This window comes from Choloepus didactylus, chromosome 6, assembly GCF_015220235.1.
Source record: "Choloepus didactylus isolate mChoDid1 chromosome 6, mChoDid1.pri, whole genome shotgun sequence".
In the NCBI taxonomy this organism is placed as follows: Eukaryota; Metazoa; Chordata; class Mammalia; order Pilosa; family Megalonychidae; genus Choloepus; species Choloepus didactylus.
The window spans coordinates 109,653,644-109,680,702 of record NC_051312.1 but is presented as its reverse complement, the minus strand read 5'-3'; the positions used below and the strand labels follow the sequence as shown (position 1 = coordinate 109,680,702).

The following is a 27,059-nucleotide window of genomic DNA, read 5'->3' as shown; positions in this document are numbered from 1 at the left end:
AGGGCATTTGGCAAGGGGTTTAGACTCCCCAACCTGTTTTCTGGGAAGGTGCCAGGCTGCTCCACCCCAGCACTTCTTTAAAATGCCACCTGAGGAGCAAAGCTCATCAGGCAGACCTGTTATGTGGCATCAAAGATGCTGGTTGACTGCAGCAAACTTCTAGGGTGTCAGTGGCTGCAGGAAGTGAATTTCTGTTAGAAAGAAGGGCCTTGCTTTCAGATGAGGGTAGCTGAGACCTCCCTGGGACATGGGTTACCAGGAGAAACGTGTTTTTTGACCATCAAAGTACTTTGCCGTTCTGTAGAGAAGGGCTTTATAGGTAGGGATTTAGCTCCTGGATTTGGGCACGTAGGCACATGTGGTGTGGATTCTGGAGCACAGCCAAGACTCCGCTGCCCCCAAACCACTGCACTGGCCTGATCACTGATGCCTGAATTCCACAATCAAGGCTTTAATCTTTGAGCTTAAGACTAACCTTGTAAAAACGAAAATATCTCACGATTTTGGTTTCACTAATGGAGTTTGCCTTCAATGAATGAGTTTAACTAGACGCTTTCCCCTGAATAGTTTTAGGAGGAAGGAAGGGAGTACAGAGCACCTGTTCTTCCAGGAGGAGGAACCAGGAAGGCACTTCTTCAAGTCAGAAGGAACCCAAGCAACCTTCTGGTCCAGAAGTCCCAAATCACAGCCCACAGGCCAAATCTGGCCCATAGGCCTGTTTTGTTGCTCTAGAATAGTGTCTAATAAAAATTTTGAATTTGATTTTTTTTAAGTAGGATACAAACATGCCAGGACATCATAGACCCCACCACTCATTGTCTTGCATCTGTCTGCTTCAACTGTTCAGGATACCAGGCCTGAAGGTATATGTATCTGTGACCCTTGAATTCTAGTCCAGTTTCTCTGCTCAATGCAAAAGTCCCTTAAACAACATCATGTAGTCTTTATTCTTTCATTTATTCATATATTCATTCAAAAAATATGTGTTGAGCACCTACTACAGGCAGACTCATAAACTCAAAGAATTTTAGAACAAGAAGAGCCCTTGGAAATGTTCTAATCTTAGCATTTCATTTGCACAAGTGAGGCCCAAAGAGCTGCATGACTTGTGAAACACCACAAAGCTGCTTAGAGACAAGGCTGAGGTTTGTGAGAAGCCAGGTGGCCAGATTTGGCTGTTTCACTTGAGACTGCCAAACAGCTCACTGAAATCCAATTACCCTATGGCCATGACACTCTCCTAAGGCAGCTAGTTCATTGACTCTCAAAGTGTAGCTGGAGACCACTGGGATCCCCAGACTCTTTCAGGGGATCTGTGAGGTCAAAACTAATTCCATAATAATATAAAGATATTACTTGCCTTCATCACTTTCATTCTCTCATGAATGTACACTGAAGTTTTCCAGAGGCAACATGATATGTGATATCTCAATAAAAGGCACGCAATGTGTGATAAATTGAAGGCGGATGCCGATCTAAGAATACAACTCTTCTCTATTAAGCCTATAATTGAAGAAGTTTGCAAAAATGTAAAACCATGTCACTCTCCTCACTAAATATTTTGGAAAATATATTTATTTAAAAATATACATTATTTATTTCAATATTCAGTAGATTTATTATTAGTCTTAAAACTAATTCATTTTTTTTTCTATTTCTCAGCTTTAATTTCTAATGTGGTAAATATCAATAGATAATGACCCACATACACGAAAGCTCTTTGGGGTCTTCAATAATTTTTAAGACTATAAAGAGTTCCTGAATTCAAATGTTTGAAAACTGCTAATCTATTCTAATAAACTTGGCAAAGATAAATTATATTGCTCGAATTTCTCCAAAAAAGCACATAGTCATGAATAAGTCGTACAATTAAAAAGAAGAAAACAAGTGAATTGGGTTCTTTTTTTTCCTTCTTAGAAAGAAACCAGAAGTGGAGGCTTGGAGTGTGATGGGCACTGTGACTCCTTCATATTATGTGAAGGATCTGTCTGACTTAAGCTGTTTCACCACCAAAGACAGAGAGGAGTAATCCTAGCCCTGTAGTTATCGAAGGGTGACACTGGAGCTGATGCTATCTGGATTTACGTCTCAACCCTCAACCCTGCTTCTCCCACTTGTCCCTACCCTGCTTCTCCCACAGGTACTATTGTCACTAGGGGTCTAGACCAGAAACCTGGGATTCCTCTTCCACTCTCCCCTCTCACTTTCTGCCATGTTCACCATTTCTATCTCCTTAGAAGCTTTAGTACCTTTCCTCTTCTTTGCATCTTCACTGCAACAGCTCCTGGTTGAGGCTTACTACCTCATGCTTGGAGATGGCCCTCAGGTCTTCACTGGTCTCATAGCCCCACCAGTCCCCCTTGTACCTACCATGGTGGTTCTACCCGAGTGGTCTTTCTAATACTTGAATCTAAACTACCCTATAAACCTTCTTCATGTCATCAAAGGTGCTTCATAATCCAGCCCATGACCACCTGTACAGCCTCATCATCTCATACACTTCTTTCAAACTTTATACCTAGCCACAGAGAACTCTTTTGTCTATCACTAAACCCATAGGGCACGATGAGGCTTTGGTGTCTTTGCACATGGGGTTTGGGATTCCCTTAGTCTGCCGTGTATGCCTTCCCCACTTCTCTACCTGACAAACTCCATAATTCAAGTCTCAGCTCAAGTACTCCCTTCTTTTGGAGGAAACCCCAGCTCCCGGCCCACTGCAGAGTTTAAATAAATGGATCTCTATGTGAAAAATTTCTAGGGACATAAGCACATTCCCAAGACAAGACACATGTACAAAAAGGATCACAGAGTCCCCTGCACTTTGGCCTGGAGCTATTCTCTAACTTATTGATAATTGCCATCCTGCAGAAGTCATTGCTCTGGATATCAGCCTCGTATCCTCTGAAGGGTAGAGATAGTGGCTGGACTGAATGTTCATTGTCCTCAGGTCTTGCCCTAGAAGTTGTTTTTCTCTTAATATATCTTTACTATCAACTTGTCTTGCCTTTTGTTTATTTATTCTTAAAATGGAATCATAGGGCAGAATTGAGATAATTTGTCGTTCTAATAAATCAGTTTCTGGTTAATTGACTATAAGGTTAATAATATTCTACCTATAAAGGCTTTATCCAGTATAAATAATGAATAATATTATTCTCATTAGTTTCTCATTAAAAACAGTACTACTTTGGGCCCTGCTCAGATCAAGATAGCAGAGTGAGAAGCTTCAGGACTCCATCCCACCCCTACCCCTCCACAGGAGCTTTGGATATCCAGCAAGAACTAGCAGAATCATCTTTCTCAAAGCTCCAGAAAACAGTTGAAATATTACAGTAAAGAGAGAGCCAAATCAGGCTCACAGGATCACAGAGGCCTCTGCACTTTGGCCTGGAGCTATTCTCTAAATTCATTGTATACATAAGCTCTGAAGGAGAGTACTCACCTAGTTCAATCTGCAAAAACTGAGAAAGGGGTTCCCACCTCCCTTTTTTTTGTTAGCTTCTGGCATTAAAGGAAAGCTCTGTCATTACACTCGCTGGATACAATTTTAAGGAAAAGATACTTCAGAGTTTAAATTCTAGCAATAACACATTACAATATCAAAATGTCCAGGTTTTGACAAAAGATTATAAAACATACAAAGAAATAGGATGCGATGGCCCAGGCAAGGGAGAAGATTAAAGCATTAGAAACCATCAATGAAGAGGATGAGACCTGGGACATACCAGGCAAAGACTTTTTTTTTTTTTTTATTATTAAATTCAGTTTTATTGAAATACATTCACACACCATACAATCATCCATGGTATACAATCCACTGTCCACAATATGATAACATAGTTATGCGTTCATCACCACAATCTATCTCTGAACATTTTCCTTACATGAGAAAGAACCAGAACAAGAATAAAAAATAAAAGTGAAAAAAAGAACACCCAAATCATCCTCCCATCCCACCCCATTTGTCCTTTAGTTTTTATCCCCATTTTTCTACTCGTCCATACACTAGATAAAGGGGGTGTGATCCACAAGGTCTTCACAATCACACTGCCTGTCACCCCTTGTAATCTACATTATTATATAATTGTCTTCAGGAGTCCAGACTGCTGGGTTGGAGTTTGGTAGTTTCAGGTATTTACTTCTAGCTATTCCAATACATTAAAGCCTAAGAGGTGTTATCTATATAGTGCATAAGAATGTCCACCAGAGTGACCTCTCAACTCCATTTGGAATCTCTCAGCCACTGAAACTATTTTGTCTCATTTTGCATCCCCCTTTTGGTCAAGAAGATACTCTCAGTCCCACGATGCTGGGTCCACATTCATCCCCGGGAGTCATATTCTGCATTGTCAGGGAGATTTACACCCCTGGGAGTCAGGTCCCACACAGGGGGGAGGGCAGCGTGTTCACCTGCCAGACAAAGACTTTTTAAAAACAGCCCTAACTCTCAGATTTGGCCCTGCTGGGAGTGGCCATCCTGACCACGTCTAGCCCCAACCCATCAGGCTCCCAGTGCAGGACCCACCAACTCATCTCCCTGGGGAAGGGCCAGATGGAAGCCTCAAGCAGCACCACTGGGTGTGGAGTGGAACCAGGAGATGAAATGACAACATCGACCCTCCAGAAAGCCACTGATCTGGTGGCAAAAGCTATAGAGGAAGATAAAGCCAAGAATTAGGAAGAGGCGCTTTGGCTCTACCAGCATGCCGCAGAGTATTTCCTACATGCTATCAAGTATGAGGCACACAGTGACAAGGTCAAGGAAAGCATTTGAGCCAAGTGTTTATGCAGTACCTAGAATGGGCAGAGAAGCTGAAGGATTACTTACAAAACAAAGAGAAGCATGGCAAGAAGCCAATCAAAGAGAATCAGAGTGAGGGCAAAAGTGATAGTGACAGTGAAGGGGATACTCCAGAGAAAAGGAGGTTGCAAGAATAGCTGAAGGCTGCTGTTGTGATGGAGAAGCCAACATTCAGTGGAATTATGTGGCTGGACTGGAAGGGACCAAGGAGACCCTCCAAGAAGCTGTCATTTTACCAATTAAATTCCCACACTTGTTTACAGGCAAGTGTACCCCTTGGCAAGGGATACTGCTCTTTGGACCCCCCGGCACAAGAAAATCCTACCTGGCCAAGCTGTTGCAACAGAGGCTAACAACTCTACCTTCTCTGTTTTCTTCTCAGACTTGATGTCTAAGTGGTTGGGAGAGAGTAAGAAGCTAGTAAAGAATCTGTCTGAGCTGGCCAGGCAACACAAGCCCTCCATCATCTTCACTGATGAGGTGGATTCCTTCTGTGGATCCTGAAATGAAAACAAGAGCAAGGCTGCCTAAAGGATCAAAACAGAGTTTTTGGTCCAGATGCAGGTGGTGGGAAATAACAATGATGGGACTGTTTCTTGGTGCCACAAGCATCCCATGGGTGTTGGAGTCAGCCATTAGAAGGAGGTTTGAAAAGCAAATTTATATCCCATTGCCAGAGGAAGCTGCTTGTGCTCAGATGTTCCAGATGCATCTAGGGAGCACTCCCCACAATCTCACAGACTTTCAAAAGCTGACCCAAAAGACAAAAAGCTACTCAGGTGCAGACCTCAGCATCATCATGTGGGATTCCCTCATGCATCCATTAGAAAAGTATAGCTGGCAACACACTTTTAAAAGGTCTCTGGCCTCTCCTGCCACCAACTCTCCTGACCCCATACTCACCAGGAGACCTGGGACCATGAAGATGACTTGGATAAATGTTCCTGGCAACAAACTCTTAGAGCCTGTGGTTTGCATGCTGGACATGATCTGGTCTTTGGTCACCACCTGGTCCATCATGAATGCAGATGACCTTCTGAAAGTGAATAAATCTCAGAGGACTTGGACAGGAGAGTTAAAACCTTCACTTGGGTGACAGTGAGGGTGGGAGGTTGATCAGGGCAAATCCGTGGCACTTCCCATGTCAGTGGCCAGGCAGGGCTCTGGGGCTCACCCTGTGGTCACTACAGAACACCCTCTGTTGTCTGGCCACAAGCTAGGAAGCAGGAAGGAAGGCTTCCCCAGCTGCAGAGACACTCCAAAGCACATTTGGCACATGGTGGAATACTGGCCCTTCCTGGTTCCTCTTCATCTTCTGGATGCTTATCAACTCCTTTTCCTGCTCTTTTTTTTTTTCTTTTTAAAGGCTTTTTGTCCCCCTAAATTAATGATGCTTGGATTTTCAACTTGTTTGTAAGTAAAATCACCTGGAAGTGTCACAAAAAAAGTCCTAAATATGCTCAAAGAGTTCAAGGAAAAGAGGGAAGAAGAACTAAAGGAAATCATGAAAATGATAAATGAAAATTAAGAGAATATCAACAGAGAGGGGAAATTATGAAAAGGAACCAAACATAACTGAGGACCACCAAAGAAGAAATTAAAATTTCCCAAAAGGGTTCAACAGCAGATTGGAGATGGCAAAAGAAACAAACAGTGAATTTAAAGATAAGATGATTGAAATCATGCAATGTGAAGGAACAAAAAGATGAATGAAGTGAAGAGAGTCTTGAACAACCTGTGGGACACCATCAAGAGTACCAAAATATGCATGTGTGAGTCCCAGGAAGAGAAGAAAGGGAAAAGAGGGCAGAGAAACAATTTAAAGAAACAAGGATTTAAAACTTCTAAAATTTAATGACATGAACATATTATTTATTTATATATATTTATATAATATATATTTATTTAATATATAGTTATTTAAAATAAATTTTAATACATGAATATACACATCCACATTGGAGTCTCAACAGACTCCAAACAGGATAAACCCAAATAGAACCATACCACAGCATTATTAACATCAAACTGTGCAATGCCAAAGATAAAGAGAGAATTCTGAAAGCCGCAAGAGAGAAGCATTGTGTCATATACAGAGGAGCCTCAATAAGATTTAAGTGTTGATTTCTCATTGGAAACCATGAAGGCAAGAAGGCAGTGGGATGACATATTTAAAGTGCCGAAAGCAAAAAATCAGCAACCAAGAATTCTATATCCAGCAAAACTGTCTTTTAAAGTTGTGGAAGAAATTAAGAAACTGCCAGATAAACAAAAGCTGAGGAGTTCATTACCACTAGACTGGCCCTGTAAGAGATGCTAAAAAATATTCTGCAGGTTGAAAGGAAAGGACAATAGATAATAGACCAAAGTTGCATGAGAAATGAAGATCTCCAGTAAGGGTAATGAAATGGGTAAATATAAATGCCAGCACTACTGTATTTTTGGTTTATAACTCCACTCTTTACTGCTACAGGATTTAAAAGACAAATGCATAAAATGTAATGATAAATCAGTGATTTTAGATTCACAAGGCATAAACATATAACTTGCGACAAGAACTACATAAAGGTGGGGGGGATGGAGGAGTATAAGAACATAGTTTGTGTACACTAAAGGTAAGTTGGTATCAAAACAAATGAGATTTTTATAGATTTAGGATATAAAATTTAAGCCCCAAGGTAACTACAAAGAAAATATCAGCAAATATGTAACCGCATTGAGACATAAAGTAGAGTACAGGTTGCCAGGGATGTGGGACAGATGGAGTGGGAAGGAGCTGCCTAATGGGTTATAAGGTTTCAGTTTTGGGAGAATGGGAAAGTAATGGAAGGTGGTAAAAGTACTGCAAAATTGTGAATGTGATTAATCTCGCTCAAAGAAACACTTGGGAAGAGTTGAGATGGGAAAGTTTATGTCGTATACAAGGTCCCACAGTTTAACAAAAAAAGAGCAACTAAAAAGACAATGACAATTAAATCCAATACATGATCCTGGATGGGATATAAAGAGATGATAAAGGGCTCAAGTGGACATTATTGGGACATAAGAAAAAATTGGAATATAGATTGTAAGCTTTATACCAATGTTGAATTATTTAAACTTGGTAATTGTACTTTAGGCTGGTTACATAAGTGAAAATTTTTGTTCTTAGGAGATGTACATGGACATATTAAGTGTTCAAGGAGTGTGATGTATACAACATATGGTCAAGTGTTCAGAAAATGGATTGATAAATAGATAGACAGATAGACTGGTGGACAGAAAGAAAGATAAATAGAATGATATGCCAAATGTGGTAAAATGTTAAAATTGGTGGATTTGGGTATCTGGGATGAGAGGGATATGCTGGAGTATAGGGTGTGTCTCATTCTTGTAATTGTACTGTAAGTTTGAAAGTATTTCAAAATAAAAAGTTTAAAAACAAAAACAAGACAAAACAAAATAAAATCAACAACAAAAACAAAAAAGACTACTTCTTTGTTACACTAATTCTGGTAAAGTCTTTCTTAGGGTGTCAAAGTGAAATAGGAGAGATTGTCTGTGGGATCTTTTGCCTCATTAAAATAGCCTGTGATCCTGCCATATGATCCTGCAACCCCATTATATGGTATATACTTGGAAGAACTGAAAGCAGGAACACAAATAGACATTCGCACACTGATGTATGGTGGCATTATTCATGATTTGCAACAGATGGATGTAGCCTAAGGTTACATCAGTGGATTAACAGAGAGGTGAACTCTGGTGTATATATACAATGGCATATTGAGTGGTTGCAAGAAGGACTGAAGTCATGAGGCATGCAACTAGGTGAATGAATCTTGAGGACATAATATTGAGTGAACAAAGCCAAAAATGAAGGGACAAATATTGTAAGGCCTCTCTAATAAAACTAACTGTAATGAGCAAATACTGAGAATTGAATTCAAGAGCATAAGTTATCTGGGGATAGAACAAGGGTAGAGATTGGGTAATTGATGATTAAGAAGTACAGAATGTTCAATAAGGCTTACTCCAAAGGTTCCTAGATTGTAAGCTCTTATAGCAGTCACACCTATTCCTTGAGATTTAACTGTTATTTCTAAATTCTGAGATGCTGTGCTCTTTGTGTATAACCTGGTAGTTCCCTGGAAAACTGGGTATTTGTGTGACACCTGAGACTCAGGGTTGGAGTTCTGCAGCTCTGTAAGTCAGCATTACTCCATACAGCAACTGCTAAGCTGAAAAAGAGATCGACTACAATTAGACATATGAATGAAACAGACTTAGTTAGGACTAAGGTCAATTAGAATACAGGGTAAAGGATGATACTGCATTTTAAAACTCCAACTTCTGTGTGAGACCAAAGGAAAAGAGGTTATTTGGTATAAAATTTATATTTCCTGTAGCACACTATCTAACTTAACCTGTCTGGTCAGTTTATTTAAACAATGTATTTACATGGAACCTAGAATAGTGTTCCAGTTTGCTAATGCTGCTGTTATGCAAAATACCAGAAATGGATTGGCTTTTATAAAGGGGGTTTATTTGGTTATTTTGTTACATAGTTACAGCCCTAAGGCCATAAAAGTGTCCAAGCTAAGGCATCAATAATAGGGTACCTACACTGAAGAATGCCAATGGCATCCGGAACACTTCTATCAGTTGAGAAGGCACGTGACTGCTGTCTGCTGGTCCTGGGTTGTGTTTCAGCTCCTCTCTCAGCTCCTGAGCATCCTTAGCTTAGCATCTCCAAACGTCTCCAAGCATCTCTAAGCATCTCTCCAAAAGTCTCTCTCAGCTGCTCTTAGAGAATTTTGTCCTCTCTTAGCTTCTTGGAGCAAACTCTGGGCTAGTATCTCAAAGCACTCAACTCCCAAGCATCTCTCCAAAAGTCTCTCTCAGCTTCAGCACTGAGCTCCTTCTGTCTGTGAGCTCTTATAGGACTCCAGTGATTTAATTGAGACCCACACTGAATGGGCAGGGTAACAACTCCATGGAAATAATCTAATCAAAGGTACTACCTACAGTTGGGTGAGTCCCATCTCCATGGAAACACTCGAGGTCACACCCTAATTAGAAAGATTAATAAATCTGCCCCTACAAGATTGCATTAAAGAATATGGCTTTGGGGGGGACATAATATATCCAAACTGTCACAAATTTTTTTTTCACCATGACATGTTATTTGGTCCCTACTGATTTGGCCTCTGCCTGCACCTGAAACCACATCTCCTGCCATTCTTCCTGTGAAATTTTATAATCTGCAATATAATCTGCTAGTATCCTTGGATATACTGCGCCATGCTGCTTTCTATCTCTTTGCCTTTACGCAACTGATTCCTCTGGTGGGAATGCCCTTGCCCTATCTACATCTGATTAATTCCTTCCTGTACTGCCTGACTCAGAACAGGTATGACCATCTCTGGAAACACTTCTAGTTCTTTCCAGCTTGGGTAAGATCCCACATCTTGGAACTCCAAGGGAACTTAGGCTTATCTCTACTGCAGCCATGTGACCGTGGACAAATTACCTCACTTCTCTTATCTCTGTTTCCTCATCTGTAAAATGGAATAATAATAGTATTCACCTCACAGGGTTATTGGGATAATTATTTGAGATATAAGTAAAGTGCCTGGAATGATGCCTCTCACATATGAATCGCTCCCTACATGCTAGCTGTTACATTTATTTTGGTAGCACTTACCATGTTGAAAATAACTGACCTGTGCAGTTGTCTGAATAATTTTTTTCTCTGTCACCCAAGAAGGTAGCAAATCTACTGGCTATTAGTAAGCATTCTATATGTATTTGGTAAACTAAACTGAACTAACTCCTTACCTTACTCCAAATTCTACTATCTGTCAATGTATATAAGTAGATTTTAAATCAGAGTAGTCAGCAAAGAACAATATTCTACATTCTGGCTTTTCACTTTTCATCTTCCACACTTTTGTCATTATAATAGCTTTATAGGTGTTTAATCATTTCCCTTCATGTTTTTTAAATTGTGGAATATAACATATTTACATAGAAGTAATAACTTTCCAAGTACAATTTAACAAGTGGTTAGAGAGCAGATTTCATATAATGTATGGGTTACAGTTCTACAGTTTCAATTACTTCCTTATTGTGAAATATAACATATATGCAAAAAGGTGATAACTTTCAAAGAACAATTTAACAATATGAGAAATTTCCAAGAATGTTATGGGTTACAGTACCATAGTTCCAGTTATTTCCTTATTGTGAAATATAACATATATACAAAAAGGTGATAACTTTCAAACTACAATTAAACAAGTGGCTACATAGCAAATTTAAAATAATGTTATGGGTTACAGTTCCACCATTTCAGTTATTTCCTTCAAGCTATTCTAATACTTTAGCAACTAAGAAAAAGAAAATTATATAGAGATTCAGTATTCATAATCCTTTGTTAGAGTCTATCTTATCTGTTGCTATCCCTTCCTCTAGTTCAATCAGTTTCCTGTTCTTCAGGGATGTCTAGACAGTGACCACCCTAACTTGTTCATGTTGAAAAGGGGTGTTGACATTATGGGGAAAAGGGGACACAATTGGTTGATGTTCTTGAAGAGGCTGCTGCCTCTGGGTTTGGGGACTTAGCTGGCATAGGAGCTCTTTGGAATATTTAAGTTTCTGAAGAATAAACTTAGTGAGTGAAATTTTTTTTATAGAGTCTCAGATAGAAACCCAGGTATTCTTTAGGGTTTTGGGAACTACTATTGACTTGGGCTTATCATACTGTGACCATTTGGGATATCTAGCTGAAGCTTGTATAGAAGTAACTTCCAGGACAGCCTCTGGACTCTATTTGAAATCTCTTAGTCACTGAAACCTTATTTTGTTACCTTTCTTTTCCCCCTTTTGGTCAAAGGCATTCTCAGCCCCTCTATGCCAGGGTCAGGCTCATTCCTGGAATCCATGTCCCACATCAACAGGGAGACTCACTCACCTGAGGGGTCCTAGCCCATGTCAGGAGGAAGGTGATGAATTTATTTGCAGATTTGGGCTTAGAAAAAGAAAGGCCACATCTGAGGAACAAAAGATGTTCTCTGGAGGTGACTCCTAGGCATAATTATAGATGGGCTTAGTGTCCCCTTTACAATCATAAGTTTCACAAGGGCAAACCTCAAGCTTGAGGGCTTGATTTATTAAGTAAGGGAGTTTCCAATTTCACATAGTATATGTTCTGTCCACGATAATTAATCAATATCTCATGTTATCATCACTAAGTTGTACAATCCTCATCACTCCCATTCATATTTTTACAACTGAATTTGAAATGAACATCTTTGACATTTTTAAAAGATTTGTTTCCATATAGCAGCAAGGAATTATCTGGTCAAAACATGTAACCACTTTTACAGCCTTTGAAACATGATCACCAGACTGACCTTCAGAGAGATTGAGCTCATGATTTTGTTACTTTAATAGGGATGTAATAATAACTCCAAGTTGTTTTTATTTGCCTGTTTTTAATTACTATCAAGAATGGACATTTTATCATGTGATGAGAGACTGTGTTTTTTCTATGAGCAACAAAACATCTATTCCTTTTTTACTGCATTGAAAATGGAATCCACATGGTAACATTATAGCTTTCTATTATATCTTTTTTAGATATAAACTTCCCCAATTTATTTTTTCTCTTAAATATGTATTTTACAGCATTTTTTGCTACCATAGATTTTTGTACATGAATGGTATCTCCAGAGTTATGCAACACAGGAGTCCTGATATTCAATCTGTGCCGTGACAGTCTTCGATAGCATTTGATTACACTAATTTGTTCACTTAAAGCTCCTTTTCAACAGATTTTTAAAAAATAGTCCATTCTTTTACTTATCGAGACCACATATTAGAGGATGGTTTTGAGTTCACTCTCTTTCCTACTGATAATCAGTGTCTTCAAAATGCTTATTTCATAGTGACTATTTTTCCTCATTGTGATACTGTTTCTAGAATGTCATAAAGTTCTTATGCAAATTTGAATCTCTGGAATTCTCTTCCATTCCATCGTTGAATCTTTTAAATCCCAAGGTTTTGATCACTATTACTTTATAACAGGCTTTACAATCTATTAAGGCAAAATGAACTTTATTACCTAATCTAAAATGGTTTTGATGTTTCAGTCTCTATTTCATTGTGAGAGAAGAGAACTGGAGTGATCAGGGGACTTGAGATCCCATCCTCAGAATTTAGATGGCTCTGATGGTATAGAGGAGTCAGAAGCTGTCTGCCTCATCTGACCTACAGTCATGTTTTGTTTGGCCCAGTGAGGCAGGATAGAATAGGGCATTTAGGCTGTGGTCCCTGATCTCCTGCCTAGTTCCAAAGGAATTAATACACAGGTACTAACTCCCTGGAGCAAAAATTTCCCCTAAAGCCCCTGAACCATAAAACTTGAGAAATCGAAAGCCAGAAACTCTTGGTACTTATCAAAAGAGCTACAAACACTGAAGGTTATTTCATCCAGAAACAATGCAAATGATGTAAGCACCTGGTGTTCAGAGGTAACTACTGCCAGCAAAGACCCTCCTATAAAACAAATTAAACCCCTGCCATTAGGTGCATATTTTTCTCTTAAGCACACTCGTGCTAATTTCTTAGTGTATAAATAGTGTCCCCTCAATAAACTTTACTACTTGCTGCTACTGGCCTTTCTCATCCTTGAATTCTTTCACATGGAGAGACCCTGAGCCTGGAGCAGAGCTTAGCTCTGGTATTGGCAGAACTCCAGTTACATCTTTTGGTAAGCCCGCCAGGAGCTTTCAGGAGTAACACTTTCCATGCACCAGTCAACAGGATCTGTGCTTCTTAAGTCATGCCCCTTGTGCTGGTTTGAAACTGTTATGGACCCCAGAAGGGCCATTGATCTTTTAATCCAATCTTTTTAGGAAGAACCTTTTGATTGAGTGTTTCCATGAAGATGTAACTCACTCAACTGTGGGTGAGACCTCTTGACTAAATTATTTCCCTGGAGATGTGACCCTGCCCATTCTGGGTGGTTCTTAATTGGTTCACTTAGGAACTTTGAGAGAGCTCACAGAAACAAGGAGCTCAGGGAGAAGCTGAAAGAGACATTTTGGAGAGAAAGTAAGAGCCAATACAGACCCAGATGTTTGGAGATGAAGACAAAAAGGTGTTTGAAGATGCTAAGATGAATCCCAAAGTTTGCCCCAGAGAAGTTAAAAGGGGACTCCCAGATGCTTAAAGAGAAATGCCCTGGGAGAACAACACAAGAATGCACAGGAGCTGAGAGAGAGAGAAGCTAACAGAGACAGAAACCCAGGGACATTTTGGAGAAAGACATTTTGAAATGCAACCTGGGAACAAAGAACCAGCACATGCCAGCCACGTGCCTTCCCAGCTGACAGAGGTGTTCCAGACGCCTTTGGCCTTCCTTTTGTGAAGATATCCTCTTGCTGATGTCTTAGTTTGGACACTTTTTATGGCTGGCAGACATACTCACAGTGGAGTCCCCAACACCCCCCTAAAATAAAAGGATAAAAGAGGATGGAATCTATCCTCTCTGAGAAGTGGCCAATGGGGATATGGGAACCATAAGGGTCCATGTCCCTTTTTCGATGAGCAACTTAGCACCATGTAAGAAACAATTAGGAAAGTTCTCTGAGGATCCCTCCAAATTTCTGGAGGATTTCAGAAATTTGGTCCTAACACATGAGTTCATCTGGGGGACATTCAAGGCATTTTCTCCTCTTGTTGTACTCCCGAGGAGAAGCGAAGAATCTGGACAGAAGCCCAAGGACATACAGACAAGCTGCACGGGCAACAGCCAGCACAGTATAGGGAAGGAACCAAAGCAATCCCAAACACAGACCCTGATTGGAACTATCAGAAGGGACAACATGATCTTGATGCTAGGGACCATATGGTTACTTGTTTAATAGAACGTATAAAAAAGCATCTTGTCAAACTTGTGAATTAAAATATGCTGCAAAGCATAGCACAGAAAAATAAGGAAAACCCTGCTCTGTTCCAAGGGAGACTAGTAGAGTACATGAAAAAGTATACTAATATAGAGCCAGACTCTGAATAAGGACAAATTATGTTAAAGACCCACTGTTTGGCCAGTCAGCTTCACATAAAGAGGAAACTGCAACAGATATCCTCAGGGCCCCAAACACCTATGAATGACCTTATGAACACTGCCTTTTTTGTCTTTAATAACTGAGACAGGACTGCAGAGGAGGAAAGGGCAAGGAGAGACAAGAATAAGACAAGGCTCAAACTCTAGCTGTAAATGGTAAGCAGCCACCTCAGGGCCACTCTGGGCAGAAGTCCGGAACCTGTCATTGATGTGGAGAATTGGAGCACTGGTGGTGACAATGCCTCCAAGGGTGGAAGGAGCCCTGAAGATGGAGAGAGCACCCTGGGCCCTATCTGTGATGTGAGAAGGCTGAACACTGGGTCTGAGAGTGCACTGAGCCCCCAATGGGGAGCAAAGCCTCTCCAAAGGTCCTGTTGAATACCCCCAAAATGGACTGAGGGGGCCCAGGGCCAATGGATCCCTGGACCACGCCAAAGAGCACCGATCTTGACAAGCCCTGGGTGACCCTTGATGTGGTGGGTAAAAACGTTAATTTTTAAATTGATACAGGAGCCACATGTTCTGTCTTAACCTCTCACTCAAACCCCCCATAGCAGGGGTAGATGGAAAGTCTCGGGCTCAAGCCTTCACCCCACTTCTCCCCTGTCAAATTGGCAATATTCTTCTAAGTCATCAGTTTTTAATAATACCAGACTGTTCCCACACCGCTTTAAGGAAGGGATACACTAAAGGCATTAGATGCTCAAATCCAGACAATTGGCTATCTGCCAAAGCAAGGACCTGAAAGCTCCATTGAAAATATTGTAGCATTAAGTATGGTGTTAACTAAAACTGAAAGCACACTGGAGTTCCTCCCCTCAGAATTAAAAGGTCAAATGGACCCCAAAGTTTGGGAAAAAAAATTACCTGGAAAGGCAATTCACATCCCTCCTATTATAATCCAATATAGAAAGGATCTACCATTTCCTGGAAAAAGACAGTATCCCCTTAAGAAAGAGGACATTAAAGGAATCCAGCCTCTCATCCGAAACTTCTTAAAGGCAGGACTTCTCTTCCCCTGCCAGTCCTCTTGTAATACTCCCATCCTGCCTGTTAAAAAGCTCAACAGGACCTGCCAGTTAGTACAAGATCTTAGGGCTGTAAACCAATTTGTCATTTCTCTCCATCCTAAAGTACCTAACCCTTACACCCTCCTCAATAAGATCCCAAGCTCTACCATGTGGTACTCAGTTCTTGATTTAAGCAGCTTTCTTTTGCATCCCTTTACACCCAGACTCCCAGTTTTTATTTGCCTTTGAGTGGCAGGCACCAGAGAATGCTACCCCAACCCAGCTCTCCTGGACAGCTGTACCCCAGGGGTTTAGGGAAGCCCTCATCTCTTTGGAAATGCACTAGCACAGGACTTAGCTCTCCTGCACTTAAAATCTAGCTCCCTTCCCCAACATGTAGATGATTTATTAATATGCAGTCCTACTAGGGAAGCCTCCCTCATGGACACCATTGCCACCCTTAATTTCTTAGTCAAACAAGGATACTGAGTGTCAGCTTCTAAGATTCAAGTTGCCTTGCAAAAAGTTCTTTATGTTGGGTTTGTCCTTGCAACAGGTGAGTGTTCCCTGTCATCTGACAGGGTCCATGCTATACTCTTGGTGCCGCACCCTGAGTCCAAGAAGCAATTAAGGGCCCTCTCAGGAATGGCTGGGTATTTAAGTATTTGGATACCTCGATTTCAAGAAATTACACAGCCTCTGTATGAAGCCGCTGGGGGACTAGATAGTGCCCCCTTGGAGTGGGGTGCAGAGCAGGCTACTGCCTTCACTGCCCTCAAGGGCGCTCTTACCAGCCTGCCTGCCCTGGACCTGCCAAACTTAAATAAGCCCTTCTACCTGTGTGTAACAGAAAGAAAAGAAGTAGCATTAGGAAGGAGTCTTAATACAAAAGCACGGAAACATTCTCTGCTTGTGGTGTACTTCTCAAAGCCGTTAGATGCCACAGCCCAGGAATGGCCACCCTGCCTTCAGACAGTAGGAACCACTGCCTTACTTACAGAACAAGCTACCAAGCTAACATGGGAACAACCTCTAGTAGTATACACACCCCACCAAGTCCAAGACATTTTAGAGGCAAGAGGGAATCAGTGGCTTTCAAACAACAGGCTCCTTAAATATCAGGCCCAGCTCTTAGACATGCCTGAGGTTCAAATCCAAATCTGTACCACCCTGAACCTGGCTACACTACTGCCACTGAACCTGGACCAGGAGAATGCACACCTCAAATACTCATGCACAGAAACACTAGCTCAGAATTTTTCTAGCTGGCCAGACCTACAGAATCAGCCACTAGACAACCCATAATTAAAATGCTTTACAGATGGGAGCAGTTTTATAAAGGGAGGAATCAGAATAGCAAGATATGGTATTTTCTCCTGCAGGAAGTCATAGAAGCAAAGTGTCTACCCAATGGGACCTTGGCCTAAAAGGCCAAACTGATAGCCCTCACTCGGCGTTTAATATTAGCAGCTGGAAATAAAGTTAACATCTACAGTGACTCTAAATATGCCTTTTTAGTACTACATGCTCACTCGATTACTTGGAGGGAAGGGAGTTGCTCATTAATGATAAGGCCCCTGTCAAGCACAGACAGGAAATTTGCAACTTACTAGAACCTGTATTTCTCCATTGGGAGGTTGCAGTAATTCATTGCCATGGGCACCAAAAGTCCAACTTCCTAGTTGCCAAAGGAAATGACAGTGAACAGAGCCGCTAAAGCGGCCGCCCAATCTCCATATTGGCATTTGTCCCTAACCTCTCTCTCCCATCTACTACTCCTGTTTACACCCAGGAGGAAGAAAAACTAGCAAGGGAATCAGGGTATGCATATGAGGCAAATGGATGGTTTACTAAAGAAGAAAAAATTTTCCTACCCAATGAAGTTCAATGGAAGCTCCTCCAAGGCCTCCACCAAGCTACCCATCTAGGCAGAGAGTTTCACCACCTGAGCAAGGAGAGTTCTTGAAGGCAAAAATTTAGCCAAAACCATTAGAAAGGTCACTCGAAGTTGTGTCTTGTGTGCCATTAACAACCCTAATTCTAGCAACCTTGCCTGCCCACTAGCCCTCACACCCCCAGTTCAGTGAGAAGTAACATACCCAGGAGAAGACTGGCAAGGTGATTTCACCCATATGTCACCTTGCCAAGGACTTAAATACCTACCAGTCTTTGTAGACACTTTTACCGGGTAGACAGACGCCTTCTCCATCCAAACAAAAACTGCTACCGCAGTCTCTAAGCTGCCCCTTAAAGCAATTATTCCTAGATTCGGGCTGCCTGTTTCCATTCAAAGTGACAACGGGCCAGCCTTCATTAGCCACATAACTCAAAAGGTGGCAATGGCCCTGGGAATCAAGTATCATCTCCATTGTGCCTGGAAACCCCAATCCTCTGGGAAAGTAGGAAGAGCCAACAGGACCTTAAAACAAACATTAGCAAAACTTTGTCAAGAAACCAATACACGGTGCATATCAGATCTTCTCTTGGCTCTCTTTAGAATGCACTTAGCACCAAAGGAGCCCCTCCGACTAATCCCCTATGAAATAATGTATAGAAGACCATTTTTAACCCAGGATTTAGTGTTGGACCCAGAAATCCATAATCTAACTAAATACTTTACTTCCCTAGGAAACACACAAAACCTCATAAAAGACCTAGGGGCCCCATTTCTTCCGGTCCCAACGTCAAATTTATCCATTCCCAAGGTAAAACCTCGGGATTCAGTCTTAGTCAAGACCTGGCAAGAAAGCAGGCCCCAGCTCTCAGTTAAAGCTGAAATGGAAAGGACCCTACTCTGTAACTGTCATTCCTATAGTGGTTAAGGTCAGTAGAGTTTCCAGCTGGATTCATCTGTCCAGAGTCAAATTCCCCGGCCAGGATCTTACAGACCCTCCTGATCAGAGAGAATCTCCCTCTCCCTCTCCCTCCCCAGCCATTAGGCACACATCTTTCTCTTAAGCACACCCTCGCTAATTTCTCTAGTGTTTACTATTCTTTCAATAAACTTCACTACTTGCTGCTACTGGCCTTTCTCATTTTGAATTCCTTCTTATGGTGGGACCCCGAGCCTGGAGTGGAGCTCAGCTCCAGTGTAAGTGTCTCGGCAGAGCTCTGGTTACACCAAGAAGTTGCTTTTATTTTGGTTTGTTTTGAATTTGAATATCTTCAAGTGAAGCATGATTTCTCCAGTTCTCTAAAATCCTCACCAATCCCTGTCATCTTACACCTGGCCTACTTGCTCATTTTTGTTTCTTGCTCATCCCTGGAATCATTTGAGTTTGCAACCCCTGGCAAAAAGTGTGCCTTAGTATTTTTTAGTAGTAATATGGGAACAATAATATATCTCAGCAGGCTGTTGAAATGATTATATGAGTAACATGGCAATTTTTTTCTTTACTCTGCCCACCTGCAGGGACAATGACAACCTTACAGATAGAGAAGGAAAGAGGAGGGGTCTTGATAATCTTTGCATCCCCAGTCCATTGCCCAGTGCCTAGCACAAACAAGAGGTTCACTAAATACAGGGTGGAATCTATTCACATTGCTATTATCAGTCACATAATCTCTTCTTTCAAAACAAATCTGGAGAAAATAGAAGGCTAGGAATATAGGTATATAGATATCAAGTGCCCTGGGGTCAAGCTGCATATATAAGGACCACACACCACACTATTAAAGAGCTCACAATCCAGCTAACTGTTTCCCAAACACTCAATCAAATCCTGTCACAGGTCCCTTGTCACTGGTCTTGGTTATAGCATCCATTGAATTGCTAGCCATGCCTACACTCAGGCTAAAGACACTAAGTAGTGGCTGCTCAGCCTATATTCAATATATATAAATGTATTCAATATATTCAGCCAATATTCATCTGTATTTGGTCCTCCTGGCCTCCAGGGGCCGCCTCTCCCACTGAGATGGACAGCAGAACTTTTCATTTGAGAATCTTAGTTGTAAAAATGTCAGCTCTCTAAATTACATGTAGAGCCAGGTCATTCGAATCACCAAGAGGTAGTATCTATCCATCTGTATTCATTCTGAGTGATTATTAAGAAGCAAAGATTTTTACCTTACACCCTGGGACAATGCTGCTCAAAAATTTCAGGCCAAACAAATAATACTTATTTAGAGAAATCTGTATTTTAATTAGGAGAAAGCACTTTAAAAATTTACATTATAATACATTAAATTGGACTAAGCCATTATTGTCAGTCTTATCTAATGAAGTATTATAAAAGCTGGCAATTGATACTGGACAAGAATAAGAAATAAAACAAATAAGCTGTGAAAGAAATAATCACTTTCTCAAATTGAATAATGAGTGTTGCTTCCATCACTTTATTAAAGACAGACTTTCCACTTTTAAACTCTGACAGAGAAGAGGGCAAGTCTCCATCTCTTGCATCAGGAAAGCAGAGAGGATATATCCAACAGAAATTTATACCTATGGTCACCAAAAGGCATTTATAAGAACGTTCATAGCAACACTGGAAACATTTCAAACGTTCTTTAATTATAAATTGTGGTATATGGAATACAGATGAGAACAAATTTCAACCATACACAACAATAAGCATAATGTTGAATGCAAATTTCCAGAAATGAAACAGAATGTTAGTTTCCATTTACACATGGCTCAAAAACAAGAAAATGAATCTATGGTATTAGAAGACAAAGTAGTGATTACCCTGGGTGGGAGCAGGCGGGAAGTGACTGGTAGTGGGCATGAGGTACCCTTCTGGGCTGTAGGTAATTTTCTGTTTCTTCATCTTAGAGCTGGTTACACAGGTATGCTAACCTTGTGAAAATTCATTGAATGGCACTTAAACAATGTGTGCCCTTCTCTGCATGTATGCTACACTTCAATAAAAGTTTACTAAAACAAAAAATGTAGTTAGAATCATGGATGATTGTATGGTATGTGAATATATTTCAATAAAACTGAATTTAAATGTAGTTAGAAATGTCTGAGATCTGGGCTCTCATTTCCCAGATTCTTGCCCATCTGTGGAACCTAAAAATGGCAAGATCTAAAGCTGCCACTTGTAGCTCCTAAGCACTTGGAAGGTGGCTAATATGAATTGAGATGGACTGTAAGTGTAAAATTTAAAGACCTAATATGAAAAAATAAAAAGAACCTCATTAATAATTTTTATGTTGAGTACATGTTGAAACAATATTTCAGATATTCATGTTAAAGAAAATATATTATTAAAATTAATTTTACCTGCTTCTTGTTACTTTTTTAATGTAACCACTAAAAAATTTAAAATTACAAATGTGGTTGACATTTGTGGTTCTAGAGCCCCAGTCCTTTCTGAGACTTGAAGTTGTAACTTTATCATATGCTTAAAACAGGAATGAGGCTAACCTACAGAAATAACCCTGAATCTATGGTTATAATTGTTTTATCAAAGTCCAGTATGGCTAGTAAAATATTCTGGGCATAATTCTAAGCTTGAAAACTAAGGATAAACTCTTTGCCTTGGAATTGTGGAGTCCTCAAATCTTAGAGTTGGGTGGACTCTTGGTGGCTGGGGCTATTTACTCTGTTTGCCCCCTCAAAATCTATTCTCCACTCTTCCTACCCTGCTCTGTGACCCAGAGGAAGACCCCTGTGGATTCCATTACTCAGACTCCCTGGCAGGCTGCCTCCCAATCAGGTTTGGTCAACGAAGGAAAGGCAGGTGGGTGCATTTCTTCCCTACTCCCTGCTCTAGTGCCTGTTTCTGGAAGTAGCATTGTTTTCTAAGACTACAGCTAACTTTAGACAAACCTCTTCCTCAGTCCCAGCTCTCATTGGGCTCCAGTAATTCTAATTCCACTTATCCCTTTGGCCCTAGCAGTGGTAGTGGCTTCTCACATTAGTAGTCTTTGGATGTTTTAAACCTCTGGTTTGTTTCTTACCCAGCCCATACCTCTGTGTGGTGGTGTGCAGCTACGTATCCCAGGAAAACATGTTCTTAAACTTAATTCATTCCTGTGGGTGTGAACTCTTGTAAATAGGGCCTTTTGATGAGGTTAGTTCAGCCAGGGTGTGGCCCAAGTGACTCAGGATGGGTCTTAATCCTATTACTGGAGGCCTTATAGGGAAGGCCACAGAGAGAAAAAAAAAAAGCTTAAGAGAACAGCCAGAAGCTGAGAGTAAATGGAACCCGGAAGAGAAAGGAGAAGCCAGGAGTAGCTGCCATGTGCACTGCCATATGACATAAAAGTCAAGGACAAAGGATCGCCAGCAGCCAGCCCCCAAATGCCACAGTCTTCTTGGAGAAAGTATCTTCTTGATGACACCTTGATTTGGACTTCTCCTAGCCTTAAAACTGTGAGCCAATAAAATTCCCATTGTTGAAGCTAACCCATTGCATGGTATTTACTTTAGCAACAAGGAAACTGAAACACTCTGTAAGTAGTCTTTTCATTAAAATCTTATGTGATACTATACCCCAGGAGAGGAGGAAGATTTTATTCCACTGGGAATTCAGAAAAAGAAAATTGAAGATATCTGGATCAGCTCCCCCCTTCTTTTTGATATTTGCCCACCTACAAAGAGCACAGGATATGCTCTAGTCTCCTGTGTCTATGTCAAGTTTCACAGAGGCCAATCCACATAGCATGTGGGGACAGGGAGGAGGCAGGGTCCTGTGGGTTGTTCAGCACTGCCAGAGACCATGACTTGGTGTCAGTCCCCGAACATTATTCAATATCTCCATACTACTACTACTACTGAAAAAAAAAAAAAAATCTCATGTGAACCACCCGACAAGATTGAGAGAATTTGAGGGTCAAACCTTCCACCCAACGTAGCATCTCTGGCATATGGCTGATTGGTCTCTCCTTAAAAGTTTGACCAATCCAGCAAATGGAGGTCACTTTTTCTCACTCTTCCATCTGAAAAATGGGGTGAGAGTGATGACAGAAGTTTTCCTGTAGTGACCATACATATATTCTGAGATCCTCATGTGAATATTACCATATAATGAAAGTTATTTCATATAATGAAAGGTATTTGTTGGCAAATTGCAATAATTTGGTGTTTGTAGAAATAAAATCCATCAGAATAAACAAAAATAAGATACCATTAAACTTCTGTTGAGAAGTGATTTCTTTTTTTGTCAAATTAAGTAATATCAAAAATTCCAAATAAGAAATACCTTTTGGCAGAAGATAATTTGTTTCTGCTCGGTAGTAGGGCCCAAAACTCCTAATTTATGCTCTCCTAGTAACTGAGGAAGGAGTGAAATGAAGAACATGTTTGGAGACATAAGTAGAGGAAAGGAAGACCACAAGGATATAAAGGAAAAGAAGAAGCTGGAAGGAGAATCTTGGGAAGTAGAATTGAATAAATAGGGAAGTTAGTACAATTTAAAATGACAGTGAGAATTGTATTACATCTATTAAATTAGAAAAAATAATAAATATATGTTGCAGGAGGAGGTAAATCTAGTATGATATTACATTTCAGGTGGCATTATCAATTCAACCCTTTTGAAAGAAATATGAGAGTATGTAGCCTGAGGTATCTTTAAAAATCAATATACTTTGAGATAGCAACCTCTGTTTTTTCATCATAAGGAAATAATCCATGTATTGTTCAGAATTATTAGTAACATATTGCCCAGTGAATGCCTCCAGGGATCATGGTATTTACTACCCTGGTTCCTTCCTTGGGTCACTTGGGCAGAGTAGGATGTGAAGTAGCCTTAATACATTACAGGTCAAGGAAGGAAACGAACACCATTTGACCACTTACTACTTACTACATGCCACATTCTGGACTAGGTATTTATGCAACAGACTTAAGGTTCACAGGATTAAGATACTTGCTAGTGACTTCCAATTCTGGAAATATGGAACAAGGACTAATGTACCTGAAAATCCTCTACTCTATTACCTTGAAATGTTGGATAAATTTGTGACAAAAATATTTTAAATGCATAGCTAAATTCACAAGAAAAAAGAAGAAAATACACAGATATCAGAGACAAGAATAGTGAGAATGTATTGGGTAGTGAGAACAGACCCTGTGGTTTCCCTAGGAAGACTACAGAACTCTGTAACTTAGAGACCTGGGTTTTTCTACCTTCCTTGTGGGGATGGGAGTTGAGACCTTGTGTATGCGAAGACTAGGAGTTGGAACTGAGACCAATACATAAAGCCAGAATCATCTATGAGCAGAATTCTCAGTAAAAAAGATGAGCTAGGAAAAAAATCCACCCACAAGCACTGGATGGCAACAAAGAGCTTGACTATTTCTGCCTGGACAATAAGTGGGATGGATGGATGGAAAGATAGCACTATGAAATTTCCTGGATTTATGTATACATCTTACACTGGAACAGAATTGAAAACCCAGAAATAGCCCCACACACCTATGGCCATTCGATTTTTTTCCAAATGATTTCTGACAAGGGTTCTAAGTACATGCAGTAGGGAAAGAATAGTTGTTTCAACAAATGGTGTTGGGAAACCTGTATATCCCCATGCAGAAGAATTAAGTTAGACCCCTACCTCAGAACATATACAAATAACAACTCAAAATGGATAAAGGATATAAATATAAGAGCTGAAACTGTAAAACTCTTAGAAGATAATATAGGGCCAAATCTTCATGATCTATGATTTGGCAGTGGATTCTCAGGTAAGACACTAAAAGCACATGCAACAAAAGAAATAATATATACATTTGATTTCATCAAAACTAAAAACTTTTATGCATTGAAGGAAATTAACAAGAAAGTGAAAAGACAACAGAATTAAAGAAAATAATTTCAAACCATATATAAGAGCTTAATATTTAGAATATATAAAGAATTTTTACAATGCAACAACCAAAAGACAAACAACTAAATTGAAAAATGGGCAAAGCACTTGAATACACTTTTCTCCAAAGAAGATACATAAATAGTCAGTAAACACATGAAAAGATGCTCAACATCACTAGCCATTAGGGAAATTGAAACCATAATGAAATACCATTTCACATCCACAAGGATGGTTACTTATTTAAAAAACAGAAATTAATAACTGTTGGGGAGGATGCAGAGAAATTGGAACTCTAGTGCACTGTTACTGGGAATGTAAAATGGTGCAGCCACTGTGGAAAACAATCTGGTAGTTCCTCAAAAAGTTAAATATAGAATTACCACGACTCAGCAATCACAATTCTAAGTATTTACCCACAAAGAGAGTGAAAACAGGGTTGAAAACAGATACTTGTATACCAATGTGTATAGCAGCATTATTCACAATAGCTCAAAACTGGAAATACTGAAGTATCCATCAACAAAAGAATGGATAAACAAAATATGATACATACACACAATGGTATATTATTTGTCCATAAGAAGGAGTAAAGTCATGAGACATGCTGCAATATGGAAGAATCTTGAAAACATGTTTAGTGAAATAAGCAAGGCACAAAAGGACAAAAATTATATATCACTTCTAAGAGATGACTAGAAATAGCAAACTTTCAGAGACAGAAAGATTAGAGGATACTTGGATGTGTTTGTGTTTATTTGCATTAATTAATGAAAATAATAATAAATATATGTCCTATAGAAATTGGCTTTTATGTTTGTTTTTACATTTGTGTACATTAACAGTTCATGTGGTTAATATTTAATCATTTAGAAAAGTGATAAAATAAAGGTAGTTTAAGTATAAGTGAAGTTAAATTGTAAAGAGATTTAAAACGAGGTTTTGAAAATAATAAATATGATCAAATATGAAATAGGAGGCATTGAAATTCATATTTAGTTAGGTCTTCCAATCTCTCAGGCACTTCACAGTTTATGTATCAGGATAACAAGCAACCCTAGTAGTTGGAATATGAGAACACGTCCATTATCCTTTGCAATCTAAGGGGCAGTGAGTTATAGCGTATCTTTATACTATATCTAATGTAGCAATGTTTATATAATATTGGAATTTGTACTCATTTGATATGTCAATTATACGAAATTGCGTTTTTCAAAGATCTTTAAACTTTGGAGATCTTTTTGTGTTAAGGTGTTAAAGGAAGGAGTTGGAAATCTTAAAAAATTAATAGAATGCAGCAATGAGGGATAACATGATGAAATATAAAAGAGTGGTTGAGATTGAAAGATAAGGTCTAACACACATTCAATAAGAGTTTCAGAAGAACACAGAAAATATGGACAAGTGAAGATATTTGAATTATAAAGGCTGAAATTTTCCAGAACTGATGAAATACATAAATCCACAAAGAGAATAAAATGCAAACAGGAAAAAATCCGTATCTTGGCATGTTGTATGGAAAATTACAAAACACCAAAGATAAAAATAAGATTGTGAAAGTAGTCAGAGAGAAAAGACATATCACTAGAAAGGAATGGTTATCAGACTAACAGAATATTTACAAATAGCAAAAGCAGAGGTTAGAAAATAAACATCTTCAAAGTACAAAGAAAAAATAACTGTGAAACTAGAATACTAGTTCTAGCTAAACTATCTGATAAGGATAAAATTAAGGCATTTATCAGACAAATCAAGGGAGAAGGGACTTAAATAACTGCTGAAGTATGTAATTTAGCAATAAAAAATTGAATCCAGATGGAAGGAATGAGATGTAGGAACCAAAGTTAAGAGGAAAGAAAAGGATAAATCTAAATGTGCATCGATTTAATGAGATAATAGTAAGAGTAACTTGGGATATATCTTTTTAGATATAAACAAGATACTAATCAACAATAACATATGAAATGGGAGAAACAGATCAAATTTAAAGTTACTTAATGTCCTTGTATTGTTCAAGAGGAAAGAAGAGATACTGAATAACTACAGAATTTATGTTTAGTATGCACATCAAAGTTTTAAGAGTAACTACTAAAAGAATAAAAATTGAGTTAGAAGGAGCAATAGAGGAAGCAAAGATAAAGAAAACTTCATTCCTCTAATAGGAGGCAGGAAAGGAGCAAAAGTAAACTCAGAATAAACATAGAAATTAGAAAGCACAAAAGAAGGTATTAGAAATCCATATATATATCAATGTGCCAGTTTGAATGTATTATGTCCTCCAAAATGCCACTATCTTTGATGCAATCTTGTGTGGGCAGACATACTAGTGTTGATTGGATTGTGATTCCTTGATTGATTCCATGGAAATGCGCTC

At 39.5% G+C, this 27,059-nt stretch overlaps 1 pseudogene; it reads left to right on the top strand.

Moving 5' to 3' along the window:
* The first annotated feature begins 4,603 nt into the window (after nucleotides 1-4,603).
* On the top strand, nucleotides 4,604-5,897 carry LOC119537261 (annotated as a pseudogene).
* The last annotated feature ends 21,162 nt before the right edge of the window (nucleotides 5,898-27,059 follow it).